Source organism: Pelobates fuscus, chromosome 13 (genome assembly GCF_036172605.1).
Source record: "Pelobates fuscus isolate aPelFus1 chromosome 13, aPelFus1.pri, whole genome shotgun sequence".
Lineage (NCBI taxonomy): Eukaryota > Metazoa > Chordata > Amphibia > Anura > Pelobatidae > Pelobates > Pelobates fuscus.
In genome coordinates, this window is record NC_086329.1 from 20,420,266 (window position 1) to 20,439,793 (window position 19,528).

Here is a 19,528-nt window from a genome sequence, read left to right on the forward strand (position 1 = left end):
CCTCTCAATATATTGGTTCTGAGTGCAGTGGTCCTCTATGTTTAACCCTTCAATGTAAAACATTCAGAAATGGCAATGTTTACCTTGAAGAGTTAAAGGGACACTATAGGCATCTCACTGAAGTGGTCTGGGTGCATAGTCTCAGGTCCCTTAACCCTTTTGCATTTTTTTAAATTTCGCAACGGTAAAGCTCATTTTACAAATTGTAAAGGTCATTATTTCAGTTTTTAATAAACTGCAATAATTACCTTTGAGGAGTAACTCCTCCTCTGGTGGCTGTCTAGAATGGAGGCTGAGCCTGAACCAGCAGCGAGGGACATTGGTGCTGGACTCAGGTAAGTGACAGAAGGAGTTTTTAACCCCTTCTGCACCACTGGGGGAGGCACGAAGCAGTCGGGCATTATAGGAAGCTTTGTTTTCCTGACACTATATTTTCCCTTGAATATGCTTCTAGTTGCTGTCATAATAGGAAAGCTTAGGATTCGATGCTGTCCTATGAGAAGCATTGGATATACACACAGTATTCGCCACGCATCAGGCACCCAACACTCCTCAATGGGAAGCATTGGATTGGACTAGTGATGCAGGAAGCAACGCCTTCTCAATGTTGTCGTGGGGGGCCTGCAGTGCCGAGGAAGTCTCGGTGCTGTGAAAAAATAATTAGTAAGCCTACTTGTATAGAAAGAGTTTGAGCTAATCCCAGTAAATTCTAAGAAATGGATGGGGGATAAGAATAAGATTAGACAAAGAAAATTATTTCCCAAAAAAAGAGTAAATTAAAACATAACGTTTATTGTCACACTAAAATACTACAACATCGTACCAAGAGACACTATAGTCACCAGAACAACTACAGCGTAATGTAGTGGTTTTGGAGTGATAGCATGCCCCTGCGGGCTTTTTAATGTAAACACTGTCTTTTCAGAGAAAATGCAGTCTTTACATTACTGTTTAGGAACACCTCTCAAACGACCATTAGAGGTGCTTTCTGGGTCAGTGCTGCACATTGTGTGCAGCACTCAGTTTTTAATAAACTGCAATAATTACCTTTGAGGATTAACTCCTCCTCTGGTGGCTGTCTAGCGTGGAGGCCGAGCCTGAACCAGCGGCGAGGGACATTGGACCTTCTGCACCACGTAATGTAAAGACTGCATTTTCTCTGAAAAGACCGTGTTTACATTAAAAAGACAGCAGGGACAGGTAGTAGATGCCAAAACAACTACATTAAAGGAAAACTCCAGTGCCAGGAAAACAATCTGTTTTCCTGGCACTGCAGGTTCCCTCTCCCTCTCACACCCCCTATCCCCAGTTGCACCCCCCCTATCCCCAGGTGAAAACCCCTTCAGTCACTTACCTGAGGCAGCAACAATGTCCCTCGTTGCTGCTTCCTCCTCCGTGCCGCACCTCCTTGTAACTCTGTCGGCCGGTGGGCGACACTGATCCCGCCCTCCGGCCGAGGAGACCTAAAGCGCATGCGCGGCATTGCCGTGCATGTGCATTAGGTCTCCCCATAGGAAAGCATTGAAAACGATTTTCAATGCTTTCCTACGGGGAATTGAGCGACGCTGGAGGTCCTCACACAGCGTGAGGACGTCCAGCAACACTCTAGCACAGATAATCTGTGCTATGAGTCAGGAAGTTCCCTCCAGTGGCCGTCTAGTAAACAGCCACTAGAGGTGGAGTTAACCCTGCAAGGTAATTATGTTTATAAAAAAACTGCAATAATTACACTTGCAGGGTTAAGAGTAGTGGGAGTTGGCAGTCAGACCACTCCAATGGGCAGAAGTGGTCTGGGTGCCTGGAGTGTCCCTTTAACCCCTTAAGGACCAAACTTCTGGAATAAAAGGGAATCATGACATGTCACACATGTCATGTGTCCTTAAGGGGTTAAGCTACTTTAAACACAGTGACAATACAGGAAGTGCCTCTAGTGGCACCTGTCTTTTATTTATCTATTCTTTTCTTTTTGCATTGTTTTTCAAACATCTAGAATGTTCCCCTGTAGTGTCCCTTTAAGATATACCCCCAGTAATGGATATCTGATGAACTGGAGGTTGACATGAACACAGGGCCATATTCATTTCATGCCAAGCCCAGATTTGGAGATTGCAGTACGGCAGAGCCTGCAGCCTCTTATTGCAACACCCAGGGCCTCCTGTACTTTCAGTTTGCTGTGCAGGACAGGGCGGAGGCTGCAAATCATGCAAGGAAGTGACGAATCTCTGGAGTTAGACAACACACAAAACAACTTTTTATGGTGTGTGCTGGGGGACTCATCCCAGGACTCTGCAAGAAGCCCCGGGTGTGGAGTGGATTGTGTGCAGCACCCTAATTCTCACTTACAGTCTCTCCATGTGAAATCCCCTCTTTGGATCTTTAACCTCATCCCCTGCTCTGGCTGCCCCCCATCTAAAGTGTCTGGTTCAGCTCCTGGGGTGTTCCCAATTGACAGAGGCAGCTGGTCTGAGAGGAGCTCAGTTTAACAGGATCCTGGGAGTGCTTCCTGCAGTTTCACAAGCAATACATACAGATACATGGTGTTCTAGGATTAGAACGTTCGAAAAAAGGTCAGTATCTCTCTATAAATCCTGCATACAGTGCTTTATTGGTGTCACAGGGGTTCATTTCTTTGGGTTGTGTGGAGGTTCTGTCTTACTTTTTATTTTAGAATGTTTCACAGTCAGGAATTCAAACTGATTTGCTTTCTGTCAGATTGTAGGCCAAAGTAGCCAAACTGGAAAAGTCTCCAGTCTTCTGAATTCAACTACTTTAGCCTAAGGTGTGAAATCTACATTGAATTCCCAGCAATGCATAGTTAAGTAAATAACCCCGACAGGCTTTATATTTGAACTCTGTGAATAGTGAATGAAAATTTGAGCAGAATTGAGGGTAAAACAGCAAATCTGGTTATATTCTAAAACTAGGCAATGTCAACAAAATGTAAAATTTTTGACAGAATTTTGCCTTTCAGATTTAAATTTGCTACATTTTTGGAGTTTAGTGAATAACCCTGATTGATACCCTGTAGGCAGCATTACGTTTACCAGACCCACCATGTGTACCTGGATACACATCACTTCAACATGCTGATGGGCTGAGCATGAAATATGCTTCCCTGCTGTTTGTGTAACTCATATAGTGCAGAAAGAAAATGGGGGCAAGTACCATAACCACTACATCCTGGTTATGGTGCCAGAAGTCCCTTAGCGCATGTCCTATGATAAAGAGCCAAGCAGTATTTCAATGTTTTAAACCGCACGCTGTACTGGTTATGGTGCTTACAATGCTCATTTTAGAAGCTGTTTTGATATTTACCTTCATCCGCATATAAATTATACAAATTGCTGCGCAGCCCATTTCGTGTTCTGAACATCAGCCCGGCGCAGTTATACGTGGCCAAGGGAATCTGTTTAGCAATCCAGGCCTCATGCACAGTCTTATGGGTTTGTTCACTTAACAGTGAAATTATGGTGGTTTGAAATCTGAATTGGAAAATTTAGGCCAAAATGGTTGCATTAGAGAAACATTGGCCCGAATTCTTAACTATACTGTGAATTGCAGAGAATTGACAAGCATGTTGCACATTTTAGGCTGTATTTGCTGAATCCGAGAGTAAGCGCTGCGGAATTAGTTGGTCCTATATAAATGCCAAAAACTTCTCAAATGCAGTTACTCTTCTCCCTTAATATGTTTGTCTAAAATGTGCTATTCTCGTGTCAATTAACAGCTTTCCCTCCCCGCACCCTGAGTCCTCCCCTGCAACTGTCATCCCCAAAAAAACACACTAAGCCCTTAGTGATTACTTTTCTCGCAACCTTCGTTTCTACCCTTACCTTAACCTTTTGTGTCATTAGACCCCACTCCCTCTAGCATGTAAGCTCATTGAGCAGGGCCCTCAATCCCTCTGTTCCTGTGTGTCAAATTTGTCTAGTTACAATTACGTGTCTGTTAGTCCACCCATTGTACAGCGCTGCAGAATTTGTTGGCGCTATATAAATAATATTAATAACAATGAGCAATTTTCAATTCAGTGAGTGAACTCCACAACCAATTTTGTCATTCGCTGTCAATTTAAAGGGGTACTCATCCGCTGTAGCTGGTGTAGCACAATTCTTACATTACGGTGTGCTGTCACGGTTTGGTATCATGAAGATGCAGTTCTTAATATTGCCCAAAAGATAGATCTCCGTTAACTCCTTGTAAAAGGATGAAGTGGGTAGACGTAAACACAAAGTTTATAGAGTGTATTAGCTGGGGCAGTGAGATTTGTTTAGGTATTTTACCCGTGCAAACACAACATTTTGGGGTAACTTAATGCATTATTAATGTATTCACTATACAGTGAGGTAGATACAGAATGCACAATACTTGGGCTAAAACAGCTATATTTCTTTTGCAAATTCAGTTATCAGCTCATGTTTGTGTACTTAAAGGGGTAGTCTAGGTATTGTAAACGTTACAGCCCACTATAGTTGTCATTTCTGGAGCCCCAGTCCCTGCAGCTGTCACACGTTAAGTAGTCAAACAGGTTGCATATGTCTGGGTCCCCAGGGCACCTTCACTCTCGGTTAATGAGTTTTGATCCAAATAGGGCCAAAATTGATATAACTAATGCAGAAGGGTAATTTTTCACTTTACAGCTATCCGAAACGGTTTGACTAGTTACTGTGGCATGCCACCAGGGTACTATTGATACCGGAGAAACTGACGGAAGCCAAGCACAGAGAGATGGACACAGGTTTCTTCAGGAAGGAAGAGATTCTTTATTGGATCACCGATCGGGACTCAGAGGGACTAGCGTCACCAAAATACAGCAAAGTCTGAGTACTGAATACATAGAGTACATTCCTTATATAGCACTGTAGCTCCTCCCACAATTAACTACACCCACACATACCCTTAACCTATTTAATAAATAGAGTCTAAACTCATCCATCCGGTCTAACCACGTGGCTCATCTGATACAAAGGAGAGGGACGCGTAATTCCAGTTCTTACATTCCTGCACCTGGTCAGTACAGTGATAACAGTATCTTAGCTACGTGTAATTAACTAACTGATACTACAAACACATATACATACATATGCCTTGTGGCAATCTTAGCCTGCTAAACTTGTATTTTACTGGAATTACATCACATTCCCCCCTTTGATGCCTCTGATATTTCACAATTACTTGAGGCATCACTTAACCTTGGTTTGCATATACCTCAGGTTACCATGAACCAGACCAGACTTATCTTATGATGTGAATCTTTTAACACTCATCTTCCTGCATTGGTTCTCCTTGATCTAGAGCCTTATACTTATATATCGCCATTATCTGTGCAGCAGCCTTCCTCTCTGCTATACTTCCTATCAGGCTTTGCACAGACCTAACTACTAAGGGTATAAGACACGGTAGGAGTAGACACAACAGTAAAATCAGTAGGACTCCACCTACCACTGCCTTAAGCCCTCCAAACCACTCATACCAGCTACCAAACCAACTACTTGGATTGTACCCTTTCCATACCTGAGTAGGCACATGCACTAGTTTAACCATATGGCTAGTAAGCTCAGCTATTGCTTGCCCTTCGTCATCTATTTGAAGACAGCAATTGCTCAGGTTAAACTTCCCACATACACCTCCCTCTACTGCCAAAAGGTAATCCAAGGCTAATCTATTTTGGTACACTGCTGTCCTCATCCTGGTATTATGCTTCGCTAGAAGATTGAGTGCTTGTGAGGTCTCATTAGTAATAATCTCAACCACCGCCTGTAATCTTATAATACGGTTGAGCATATAAATTGGGGTTCTATAACCAAAGGTACCATCTTCTGCCCACGTGGCTGGCCCATAATAATCTATGATACGCTGGGGAGGCCATTCATTATCTTCCCAGGTGCCTATCTCTAAGGGTCCCCTTTTCTTCCTATGATTCACATCATACACTTTAACACCTAAAGTCTCACCTGTTTCAATCGGTAACAAGAAGAAGGATGGTTTGAGCATACCCAACACACATGCCCCTTCCCAGTCCTGTGGCAACTCCGAATAGGCTTTCTTACCACAGATCCAGTACAAATTTGCTGGGGCTCTCCAGGTAGATGTGATGGATAAATCAAACCACACATCCTTTAAACTGGCATATCTAGCAAACGGGTTAGATGGTTCTGAGACATTTGAAGCCGACCACCAAGTTGTATTTTTAGTATCATCATCATAAGCTTTTTGCCCTAGACAAGTTAATTCTCCTACAGAAGTATTATACATTATTCCTTTCCTTGCTATGCAAACATAACCTATGATGGAGGTCTTTAATCTCCACTCAGATTTACCTCTAACACTCAAATGATAATCGGCTTGTGTAGATATTAGTTGGTCAACTGCCTCAGAACCGGACATTACCTCCTTTGCTTCCCAAGGCCATTGGTCTCCCATGTTAGTACCTCCACACACATAGCAGTTGGTAACATTAAGACTACCGGCAATACTTTCAGCTAGGTCAATGAACAGGTTTTTAGCGTTATGGGGGATCTTATTATCTATACTCATCTCTTCATAAAAGGAATGGTATACTTGATGAGTCTGGGAGGATACCGTATCAGTCTCTATTCCTATAAACAATAATGTCCCAGGATCTAAACCCGTCCCGTATATCTGAAACCCAAATAAATTTCCATACTTATCTAGGAACTTGTCGGGGTTATTAATAAGTATATGGACTGGGTTGCATTCCATAGACTTACAATAAGGGCTAGTCGGCAACTTAGTCACTATCATGTCTTTATCTACTGTCTGTCCCCAAGTCGCCCACCCCACACAAGACCAATATGGACAAAAGTTATAGTCTTTATTTGGGCATCTAGGACTCACATATTTATTTTTACTACTGGGACAAATATATTTATCATTAGACCCATACGTCCTCTCCCATCTAAGATCCCCACATACATTCCACGGTTTTCTACCACTTGATATCGCCTTACATGCATCAAATAGCAGAACACCCGAAGAATGTACGGATTCTAACACCGTCTTATTAATTAGGGTCCCCTGAGGATCTCCATTCCTGAGAGTCAACCAAATTGTACGAGGTTGATACTCTGGACTGAAGCACTTAGGTTCTCCTACTCCTAAATGGCACACACTATAGTCTATATTTAGGTATCTACATCTTGATACCTCTCCTTTACATTCGTATTGTGAATGCCAAATTAGGGTTTGGGAAATATGGTTACCTGTTCTCGTAGTCTTAATGCATACCTCACAGCTAGGAGTGTCGGTACCTCTACCTTCCTGAATATAAAAACACATATAAATAAACACAATCAAAAGCACATCTTTCGCCGTCATCCTCAGTCTTCGTCCGTGCGATGGAACCTCAGCTTCCAGGATGTGAGGGCTGCAGGGAATGGAGTTCTGCTCGTCTTCACAGGTGTCCCTTCGAGACTTTCCTGGCTTATACACTATGTGTTGGTAAGCGGACAGGCTTTATTATGGCCTTCTCACTCACACCTGTAACAATAAAATTTGTAATCCACAATAATTCCTCGTTACTCCGACTGAGTAGTGCGTTTCAACCGGATCTTGCAGGGATTCTCTGGATCTGCTGTAATTTGCCAAGAATCGACTGCTGCTGGTTTAACCCTGGAGTGATGTATCCACGGAGTTACTTCGGCTACTTTTATCGCTGTAGGGGTAGACAAAAGAACAACATAAGGACCTCTCCACTTGGGCCCTAACGGTACATTATTCCACTCTTTAATCCACACTTGGTCTCCTGGATGATAACTATGAACAGGGGGATAAATATTCACAGGTAATCTATCTTGTACCCATTTCTGTACCTCCTCCATAGTCTTACCCAACTCTACAACCTGCTGCCGGGTAATTCCTTCTCCCAACTGACTCAAGTCCCCCCTTAAGTTACCAAGTACGGGAGGTGGTCGCCCATACATGATTTCAAAAGGAGAGAGGCCCATCCTTCTGGTAGGGGTACTGCGGATTCGCAATAAAGCTATGGGTAAGAGAACGTTCCACTTAAGTTGGGTTTCCTGACACATTTTAGCCAACTGGTTCTTTATAGTTCTATTCATTCTCTCTACCTTACCAGAACTCTGGGGTCTATATGCAGTATGAAGCCTCCACTTTATACCAAGCATATGAGTCAGTTGTTGTAGGCACTGATGAACAAAAGCTGGACCATTGTCCGATCCTATAGAACAGGGTAGTCCATATCGGGGTATTATTTCTCGTAGCAGGAATCTTACAACTTCTCCTGCTTTCTCTGTACGAGTAGGACATGCTTCTACCCAGCCTGAATAGGTGCACACAATTACCAACAGGTAACGATGTCCACCCGATTTAGGCATTACTGTAAAGTCTATTTGTAGATCGGACATGGGGAGTCCCCCCATAAACTGGACTCCTGGTGGCTTTACTGGTCCTTGTCTTGCATTATTCTTAGCACACGTTACACATCTGCGTACAATGGCCTGAGTCAAGTTGGACAATCTTGGTATGTAGAAATGTTTCCTGAGAGATTCTTCAGTACTGTCTCTCCCAGAATGTGTCCCGTTGTGATAATTTTGGACAATTTCTACCGCTAGTGATGCTGGTATGACTATTCTTCCATCTTCTAGCTGATACCACTTGTTCTCCAAATACTTTCCCGGTTCAGTCTTTAACCACTCCTCTTCTTGAGCTGTATAAACTGGAGTCCATTGGGACAGTGGAGTTGGTATAAGAGCAGCTATATGCCCCACATACTCCTGTCTTCCTGATTCAGCAGCACGCTTAGCTGCACTATCTGCCATCCGATTTCCCTTGGTTACATCACCATCTCCTCTCAGATGCGCTCGACAATGTATGATACCGACTTCTTTCGGCTCCCACACTGCTTCCAATAGTTGTAGGATTTCAGCTGCGTACTTGATTTCTTTGCCTTCTGAATTCAGTAGTCCTCTTTCTTTATACAAAGCTCCGTGGGCATGAGTGGTTAAAAACGCATACTTAGAGTCCGTATAGATATTTACTCTTAAACCTTCAGCCAATTGTAACGCTCGTGTTAGTGCTATTAATTCTGCCTTTTGTGCTGATGTTCCTTTCGCCAGTGGCCGAGCTTCTATCACCTTGTCTATTGTTGTCACTGCATATCCTGCATAGCGGATCCCTTCTTTCACATAACTACTGCCGTCGGTGTAATATTGAACATCGGGGTTCTGGATGGGAAAATCACGAAGATCTGGTCTACTTGAAAATACTTCATCCATTACTTCCAAACAATCATGTTGACTTTCAGTAGGTTGCGGCAAAAGGGTAGCTGGATTTAAGGTGTTTACAGTCTCTAAATGCACTCTTGGGTTTTCACACAACATTGCTTGATACTTGGTCATACGGCTGTTACTAAACCAATGATTTCCTTTGTAATCCAACAACGTCTGTACTGCATGTGGGACTCGTACATAAAGTTCTTGACCCAGAGTGAGTTTATCGGCTTCAGCTACTAGCAGGGCGGCTGCAGCTACGGCTCTTAGACAAGGTGGAAGTCCGCTGGCCACTGCATCCAGTTGCTTAGACATGTAGGCAACAGGTCTTTGCCATGATCCCAAGTACTGTGTCAATACTCCCACAGCCATTCTTCTTTGCTCGTGTACATATAAGTAGAATGGTCGTGTGTGATCAGGTAGACCTAATGCTGGGGCACTCATCAAAGCCTTCTTCACATCTTCAAATGCCGTTTGCTGTTCTTGGGTCCATAAGAAGGGGTCGTGCTCTGTACCTTTGATGGCTGCGTACAGAGGTTTTGCCAGTATCGCATAGCTGGGAATCCATATCCTACAGAAGCCTGCTGCCCCCAAGAATTCTCGCACTTGTCTTCTATTCTTGGGTATTGGTATTTGGCAGACAGCTTCTTTTCTCTCTGGCCCCATAATCCTTTGACCTTCAGAGATATGGAATCCCAGATACTTGACAGTTGGCAAACACAACTGAGCCTTCTTCCTGGACACCTTGTATCCTGCCTTCCAGAGAATATGTAGTAGATCGTGCGTTGCTTGCTGACATTTTTCTTTTGTAACTGCTGCTATCAACAAGTCATCTACATATTGTAACAATACACATTCTCCTGGGATAGACTCGAAATCCAGTAGATCTTGACTTAGAGCTGAACCAAATAGGGTAGGTGAATTTTTAAACCCTTGGGGCAGTCTTGTCCAAGTCATTTGGCGTTTTGAGCCCGTTACAGCGTTCTCCCATTGGAAAGCGAAAATACATTGGCTTTCTGCGGCAATTCGGAGGCAAAAGAAGGCATCTTTGAGATCTAAGACTGTGAAGTAAGTAGCCCCGCCCGGAATTAAAGCAAGCAGGTTATATGGATTGGGTACAACTGGATGTATGCTAACAACCGCATCATTGACTGCTCTTAAGTCCTGTACAGGTCGATACTCATCTGTACCGGGCTTTTGAACAGGCAGCAATGGGGTGTTCCAGGGGGAAGTACAGAATTTTAGGATACCATACCGTATGAACTTATCCAGATAGGATTGGATGTTCTTCTTAGCCTTCTGCGGAATGTGATATTGTCTTAGGCTCACTGGATAAACCCCATGTTTCAGTTCAATTTTTATTGGTGGAATATTGCGGGCCAGTCCTGGTGGGTTGTTCTCTGCCCAAACTCCTGGTATGTTAAACAATGTCTCATCACTCCTAGGGTTTTGGCTAGTCAACACTGTATAAAGTCGCCACTCTTCTTCCTTTGGTACGGATAAAGTCATAATACCTGAAGGTCCATTAAACTTTAAGGATGTTGTTCCATTTGGTAGGAACGTAATCTGCGCTTGTAATTTTGATAGCATATCACGTCCCAGTAATTGGACTGGACATTCAGGCATATAAAGGAATTGGTGTTTTACTACGTGGCCTCCCAATGTACAGAGTCGACTTTTAAGAACCGGTTTTTCAGCACTTCTTCCAGTTGCTCCTATCACAGTAATAGTCCTTCCAGATGGAGGAGCAACTAGATTAGTCACCACTGAATGTTCAGCACCAGTGTCGATCATGAACGCACTCCTTTTCCCCCCTATTGATACATCGACCATAGGCTCCGCTCGACCAAGGGGGATGGAGCCCGGTCGGTATCAATAGTCCTCCATGACAGTGTCAGCCAATCCTACAAAGTCCCTACCTTCTCTATCGCGGGACCTTTGCGCTGCTGGAATATACCTGTCTTCCCTAACACTTCCTCTGTTCCCATTACTCCCTCTATAACCATTACTCCCTCCGGGGCCTCCTCTACCTCTCGCTCTACCTCTAAAGTTTCCGTAGCCTGCCCTGGGTTGGTCTCTCTCGTACTGCTCTCTTTGCGGACATTCGTTCCTCCAATGCCCTTCTTCCTTGCAATACGCGCATTGATCCCTACTCAAAGGCTCCCTACTCCATCTATTATTGCCTCTATCTGGGCCCCGTTTATCTACGCCTGCGATCGCTACCGCTAGCATATCAGCCTTTTTACGCATCTTGCGCTCTTCCTCTTTCTTACTTTCTGTATCCCTGTTCATATAGACCTTATTTGCTACCTCCATTAGTTGGGTGATGGACATACCTGCAAACCCTTCTAACTTTTGTAGCTTGCGCTTAATATCTCCGTATGCTTGGCTGACAAAGGCGGAGTTAACCATTCGGGAATTGTCTGCGTCTTCCGGATTAAAGGGGGTATACAAGCGGTATGCCTCCAATAATCGGTCATAAAAGACACTGGGCGCTTCATCGCTTTTCTGGATCACCTCAACTGTCTTCGACATGTTAATGGCTTTCTTTCCTCCGGCTTTCATGCCAGCAATTATAGCGTCTCTATAGGCTCTGAGTTGAACCATATCAGCACCATTTACGTTCCAATCGGGATCGGTGTTGGGATAGTGTGTCGCGGCCCATGCTGCTGGATTGGCTTGGTTCAAAGCACGGGCTCTATCCTCTAATGCTTTAATGGCTGCTTGATTTATTCTTGTCCTTTCCTCATTGTTAAATAAAGTCATTAGTAACTGCTGGCAATCAGCCCATGTCGGATTATGCGTCTGTACTATTGAGGTGAACAGATCAGTCATAGCTTGTGGTTTCTCAGTATACGAGGAATTATGGGTCTTCCAGTTTAAAAGATCGGTTGTGGTAAATGGGACATATACGAAGACTGGGTCAGCGTGTGCCATTTGACCTGCGGCATCGATATAAGCTGACCCGGGATTCAGACGAAGAGGCATCTGATAGTGCTTTAATTGTTGGGCACCAGTCAACTGTCGGGTTTGGATGGGGCTACGTAGAGAGGCGTCAGTCATGGGTTCCGGTCGGGGAGAGATAGGGTATGGGGATGTGGGAGGTCGGTTTTGGGAAAAGGTCGTAAATAAAACACTTCGAGCCGAGCTAGATGAAGCTTGACCGGAAGTCTGAAGTGGCGCCAAATCAGGATATTCGTTTCTAATGGGGGTGGATTCTGGTTCCGGAAGGGGAGATTTAGTACGAGGGGGGGTGGATCCTGTACTGGAGGAGGAAGCGGAAGTGGATGAGGGTAATGAGGGGAGGGGTGCAGGACTTCCTGCGTTTGCGTCACTTCTTCTTAACGGAAAGTAAGGGGGCGGCAAAGGGATCTCGGACTCAGGGGGCGTGTCCAAAATGGGCCTAACACCAGTCCTAGCGGACGAGCAAGTCCTAGCTACCATGAGGCGACACTGCTCCTCGTGGCATGTCTGGAGCCATTTTGGCGAGTCATTTACGGCCTGTCTCCAACAGTCAATATAAGGAAACTGGCCGTAAAGTTCAGGCCTACCCGATACAGCCACGTGTAAGCGCTGTACCAGAGTTGGATCCAAACTGCCACGTGGCGGCCATGCCGCAACCAAAGTAGGCCACTCCCTAGTACACAAAGTGACCAAACGTACAGGAGACATCTTTACCCCAAAATCACAAACTTTGAATCCCTTTTTAAAATTCTTAACCATACATCCTAAGGGATCCGGAATCGTTGACTGCGACGCACCCATACTTAACAATGGAACGTCGTCGACAACGAATACTATACACGCGTACTATTCAACAGTCACACCCGTTTCCTCTGGCAACAGCACCACGTGGTACGGTTACCAAGTGAAACGTACACAATAACAATAAACACTCAGGGAATTCCCGTACACACACAGCTGTTACACCAGTCACTATATAATCAATATTATGCCCTTTGGCGTAACTATACAGTCACCCACGCTATAATTCTCTATATACGAATTACCCGTCTATAACACACCCCAGTAACATCGTCTTTTACAAATAGCGGTTACAGTACGGTTAGCATAGGTCAAAGCACAAGTTAAGGTCACAATACAATTATTAGTGGTTATGGTGTTAAACATGCAATGGACGACAATGATTAGTACTTATTATATAATGTCAGTAAATATACAGGGTTATGGTACCGTGCACTATAATACAGCAACACACTATTAACACTCTCGCTAGACGGCTGAGCTCGCGCTATCTAACAAGATATACACTTTACTAAAACAATCGTTAACACATTTACAATTCCCAACTAAACTATTGGCCAGTACCTTGAATGGACTACCTAAAACTATATACACCCGTTTTGGTTAGCCACACTGCCCAATCACCACATATATAGCGAGCTAGAGAACCGAATTTACACAGGCGCCTCTTAGTCGCACTATCAAAAGTCTAGTGGGTTCCAAATTTACACGCCTTCCCACTTAGCCCAGATAGGATGAGAACTAGCGAACCGAATTTACACAGGCGCCGCTTAGTCTCCCGGTCCCTCCGACCTAGCGAACGTAATATACACCCTAGAACGCTAGTCTAGACAAGACACCGGTGTCCGGCTAGGGCTATTTACACCAGGACCCCGCCTGACTAACCAAATCAAACGGTCTGACTAAAGAGCGTTCGATCGAGCGGTGCGCCTTCGCTCCTTCCCTCCGACAGAGGGGGCAGATACACAGATTCAAAACCCCTTTGGGCCTACCGCACAATCGGTATACCCCTAGTGGGTCCTGCCGTCTAAAACAGCAGTTGTCTTACCTCCTCGTTCCTGAACCTGAGTTCACACTCATCGACGGGGACACCCCAGCACTTCTCACGTAGAGGCCGATGATCTCCTGGACAACAGACCAGTGGCGCCGAGACGAAGGGAGGTCCACGCAGAAGTTCAGGGGTGCAGCCGTAGAGAACGTGGGCAAAGATAGACCGTCTCACGCCTCTGCCTCTCAGCTACCGTTGAACGATGAGCTTCCCGGCCAATGCACCAAATGATACCGGAGAAACTGACGGAAGCCAAGCACAGAGAGATGGACACAGGTTTCTTCAGGAAGGAAGAGATTCTTTATTGGATCACCGATCGGGACTCAGAGGGACTAGCGTCACCAAAATACAGCAAAGTCTGAGTACTGAATACATAGAGTACATTCCTTATATAGCACTGTAGCTCCTCCCACAATTAACTACACCCACACATACCCTTAACCTATTTAATAAATAGAGTCTAAACTCATCCATCCGGTCTAACCACGTGGCTCATCTGATACAAAGGAGAGGGACGCGTAATTCCAGTTCTTACATTCCTGCACCTGGTCAGTACAGTGATAACAGTATCTTAGCTACGTGTAATTAACTAACTGATACTACAAACACATATACATACATATGCCTTGTGGCAATCTTAGCCTGCTAAACTTGTATTTTACTGGAATTACATCACACTATAACTACCACAATGGGCTGTAGTGCGTATGATGCCTATTAAAGGTGGAACTCTAATGACCACAACCACTGCATATTATTTAAGTGGTTAGATGCAGAGAGTCATTTTTGAACGGCATGGCAAATACTAGGGTTCTCCCAGAGATGGGATGGAATTTCCTATGTAGGGGAAAAAAATTACATTCTTATGGGTAGTAATTTAGCAAGGAAAGACTTAAGAGAGCACTTTGATTCATTCCTCTCCTACGGGATGTGAATGCTACACAATAGCAGTGTATGTAGTAATACTATGCTAGCATACTTCACACCAATATTGTGCTTTCTTACAGGCATGCCCGTATATTAGAGTAGAATGCATTGGCAATCCATGCAAGGTCATTGTAGCTCACAGTTCCACCGAGTATTGTAGAATTTAAAGATCACTGTTTGTTGATTAGAAATGCTTTTTGTAGGGGTGCATTTTCTTATTTGTTTTTTTAGTTGGCTACAGCTTTTACGGTTCACTACAATTCACTGTGGTGGTTATGTTGCCTAGAGTCCCCTGGCAGCAACCCCCGGTTAGATGTCAAACTGTTTAGGAACGTTTTGATGTAATTCATAGATTTTCTTGGAGCCCAGGGTAACGCCTCAGGCACATTGATAACACGGAATGAACACTTCCTCTTTACCAGAATCCATTTTGTTCATTCTTTATGGGGATTGGTATTAGAATGATGAGGTTGGGTTAGTTCAGGGCTCTCAATCAGTCCATATCCTCATGCAGTTTGTGTGCAATTGACATAGATATGGATGCGGACCTGTACATTTTTTTTAGAATATCATGCAGCCAATAGGGGGGTCCCTGGGAAGATCACCTTTTAATGTCAAACCATCAATAAATCAGGGAGCTCTAGGCAATTTAACCAATACAACCTGCTTCAATGTGTGTGTTGTTTTGAGTGCCCCTTTTTGGTAAATAATTGGTGATCTTATGGTTTCCTTAGAGGCTGTTTTTTGTGATTAAAGCTCCTTTCCCAGGGCCTACTTAGACAGTTGCATTCTGCTCGCCTTTCCCTTTACTGATATTATTTGGTAGAAGTGAATTGGAATGATTGTTTTTTTTGACAACTTTGTCACTTTCACTTTTCACTCTGTACATAGTGTTGGATTTGCATGTGCAAGTTGGTGGATGGTTAAAAAGTTACTCCTCATACAGCTTCTGTGACCTTTGTGTTTAGTGCCCTTTGATAACCATTGTACATGATCTAGATGACATCAGCACTCAAAAATGGAACGTAAAGGGTCACTATAGTCACCAGAACAACCACAGCTTATTGTACGGCATACAGCTTATTGTATTTGTTCCCTTCAGGATTTTTTGCTGTAAACACTGTCTTTTCAGAGAAAATGCAGTGTTTACATTTCAGCCTAGGGATACCTTCACTGGCCACTCAGATGTCTAATAGAGGTGCTTCCTGGGACAGTGCTGCACAGTGTGCAGCACTGACAGTCAGTGTCTCCACCCTCTGCATGGAGACACTGAACTTTCCTCATAGAGGTACATTGATTCAGTGCAAGTCTATGAGGCGATGCTGATTCCTTGACAATCTCAGCCAGTCCTATGCTTTCTTATGGGAAACTTCTGATGATGTCAGCCAAATACCCAGATCAGGGGCAGAGCCAGCAGCAGCAGACTGGAATAAAGTTATGATTTTACTATATTTAGCAGGGGGGAGAGATGGTGTTTTAACACTATATAGAGTCAGGAGTACATTTTTGTGTTTCTGACCCTATAGTGTTCCTTTAAATTTTAACGTACATTTTAATGCACTGTAAAGAGAGTGCATTAGTTTAATTATAAATGAAATTTTAAACAATGCTTATCAATTCTGTTTCTCTAAATTCCAAGGATTTGCTCTTTCTCCCATGATCTTTGCTAAAACTGCGGACTGGCAGAGATCTCTCAGCCAATCTATGGTTTCCCAATGAATTCTGTCAGGGTGCCAGGTGCCCCTAGTTTTAACCCTGCAGCTGAAAACAAAGCAGTTTAATAGAAACTGCTATGTTTTCCTGAGGGTTTATCCAGCCTCTAGTGGCTGTCTCCCTGACAGCACCTAGAGGCTGCTTCCACGATTTACACTGAGTAAATCACACTTATCACACTTATTTGACGCTGGATGTCTTCACGGACCTCCAGCGTAAAAAAAAAGATCCCCATAGGAAAGCATTGAGTAATGCTTTCCTATGGCCAGTTTTGAATGTTCGCGCGCACCTCTGGCCACGCATGCGCATTCGGCTCCACTCGGGAGCTGACGTCGATGGAGTAGGAGAGGTCACAGTGCCGAGGGAGCCCGGCGCTGGATTAAGGTAAGCAAATAAATGGTTAACCATTTATTCGCTGCGGAACAAGGTTCTAGTCACAGTTAAGGTGACTAGGGCTCTATAGCGTTGGGAATACAAATAAGTTTTCCTAACGCTATAGTGTTCCTTTAAAGAAACACTATAGCGTCAGGAATACAGTCCTGTATTCCTAACGCAGTAGTGTCCCTGCCCCTACAATAAATAAATTAATGATTTACTTATATACTTTTCTGCTCACCTGCCTGCCTCTGGTATACAGCCACTAAGGGCAGACTTAGAGCTGCAATGTAAACATTGCAGTTTCTATGGAACTGCAATGTTTAACAGTGCAGCACTCCGTGCATAAGGGACACTGCACCCAGACCACTTCATTGAGCTGAAGTGGTCTGGGTGCCTACAGTGTCCCTTCAACATCCAAGCTTCTCCGGAGAAAAACATTGTAATCAATTCATTCCTATGAATGCCTCGTTTATGCTCGTCAGACAGTCTCGGCCAACACATCTAGAGGCACACATCTAGACATAACCGATACAGCCTGTTTAATCTTGAAATACCCTACTTTAAAAATTGTGCAGTTATTTTATATGCCTCATCTTATCATGCTTTGTCTTTTAGCGCACTTGCTACTGCTGTTGGGGCACAGCAAGACTGCCTGTTATATTTACTCATGCACAAGAAAAATAAAGAATGGAAAAGAAAAGGTGTTGACATTTTTTGGGAAACAAAGGTGTGTGTTTTATTGCAATCTGGGCTAGGTGTGCATTAACGCTACTCATTCTGCAGATGACGTCAACTATTTCCTGGTTGTAAAAAGCAAGGGATAGAACAGCCCGTTTAACATGGCGCCAACCATTTTACCCAAGAGGAATGACTTAGAGGCAGTCTAGGCGTACTTGACTCTTACACACTGTGCTGATAACGCAATTGTAGTCATTGAACGTCAGATCCTCAGGGTCTGCAAATACTAGGAAGTGGCTAGCAGTACAGTAGGTGTTTGTGATAGGTTTAGTTGAGCTGTATTGAAAATTAAAACCCTGAATGGAAGTTCTCTGCAAGTTAATAGCTTTTACTAGTAGTTCTGTTGATGTTTCTCTATGAATTAAGCTGTATACATATTGCTGCTGTGATGTCATAGTGTAGAGTAATAGTTTTTTTGAAAGTCTTTGTCACCATAAACAAACCGAATAGGCTAGGAAGATCGATCAGGAGAGTATATGCAACATAAACAGAGCCATGACCTTACGTGGTTATGGTGCTTGGAGTACATTTCTTTTTTTTTTTTTTTTTTATTCTTTATTTTTGTCGTGCAGATGAGTACAACAGCGCTCGTAGTGCCATAACAGCAGTCTCAAGCGCGAATACATAAAAACAATATAACATGAGTATGGCATGAGGAAGACTTGCACATTTTTAAGTAAAAAAATGATTCAAAACAAGATAACATAAGAGAGTGATGAGTGCATGTTTGCATGCGAGGGAAGAAGTATCGGTAGCTTATTCTGAGCTTTGCACATAGATAGAAATATTAAAGATAAAATAAAAAATAAAAATACAAGTATAGTGAGGTAGACATGCTAAGCCGTGATATTTAGTTTGGAAGACTAATTAGGCAAGAAGCATGAAGCTCTAAGATGTTCCACAATTGGTAAATTACAGTGTTGCTATAGAGTGAGCATAAACGAGTGGCGGCTGCATTGCCTCAGGTTAGTATGCATTCTAAGCGAACATGTCAGCTAGACAGGCAAATGAGTATGTCAAAATGATAGTTATAGGGTTAAACTAAAGGTTATAACATGTCATAGCTCGACAATTTAACACTACACAAGATGGGAGAACTAAAGCAAAAGAACTAACACTGTTTAAACGGCAGGATCTGACATTAAATGAGTATACTTGTTAGCAATGGCAATAAGAGTGTCTCAAGTCCTATTGTGTATCCAGGGTGGTAGGTGGGCAGCTGGTATGTGTAAGTCCTCACCCGGAGCTGCTGGTGTTCAACCTACGCCCGTGCTCTGGATCTCATTGAGGCAGTTGTGGGGCGGTAGAAGGCAGGGGCAGAGATCAGCGTCCCTCCAGCCCCAGGCTCTGCAGAGAGCGCGCATCTTGGCTCCACGGATTCGGTAGCTCGTGCTGGAGTCCGGGTCCTTCCCATGTCGGGGATTGCAGGAGCTCCTGGTGTTTCTACGCCGCCTGCGGCGTCGGTGCCTCCGCTTATGTGGATGATGCCGGGAGTGTGCTTCCCTGTGGGCTCTCAACCCAGGCGGGCCAGTGTATGCTGGTTCTTGCTTTGACGTGGTAGTTGCGCCCTGAGGGGGCCTGCTTGCTCCCCGCTTCTCCCCGCTCCGCTCAGTACTCCTGCCCAGGATCGGCCCAGCCAGAGTATCTCGTTGCGTCTGTGCTTTGACAGGCACCTGCCGGGCTGAGAGTTCCTCTGTACTTTTGGTAG

At 44.0% G+C, this 19,528-nt stretch overlaps 1 protein-coding gene across 1 annotated transcript in view; it reads left to right on the plus strand.

Annotated features, from left to right (window-relative positions):
- Positions 1 to 2,212: 2,212 nt before the first annotated feature.
- The window catches only part of MIDEAS (mitotic deacetylase associated SANT domain protein), a 98,828-nt gene continuing 81,512 nt past the window's right edge, over positions 2,213 to 19,528 (plus strand). Inside the window, exon 1 of the mRNA XM_063439632.1 lies at positions 2,213 to 2,567. The gene's annotated coding sequence lies outside the window, so the exon portion shown is untranslated. The remainder of the gene's footprint in view (positions 2,568 to 19,528) is intronic.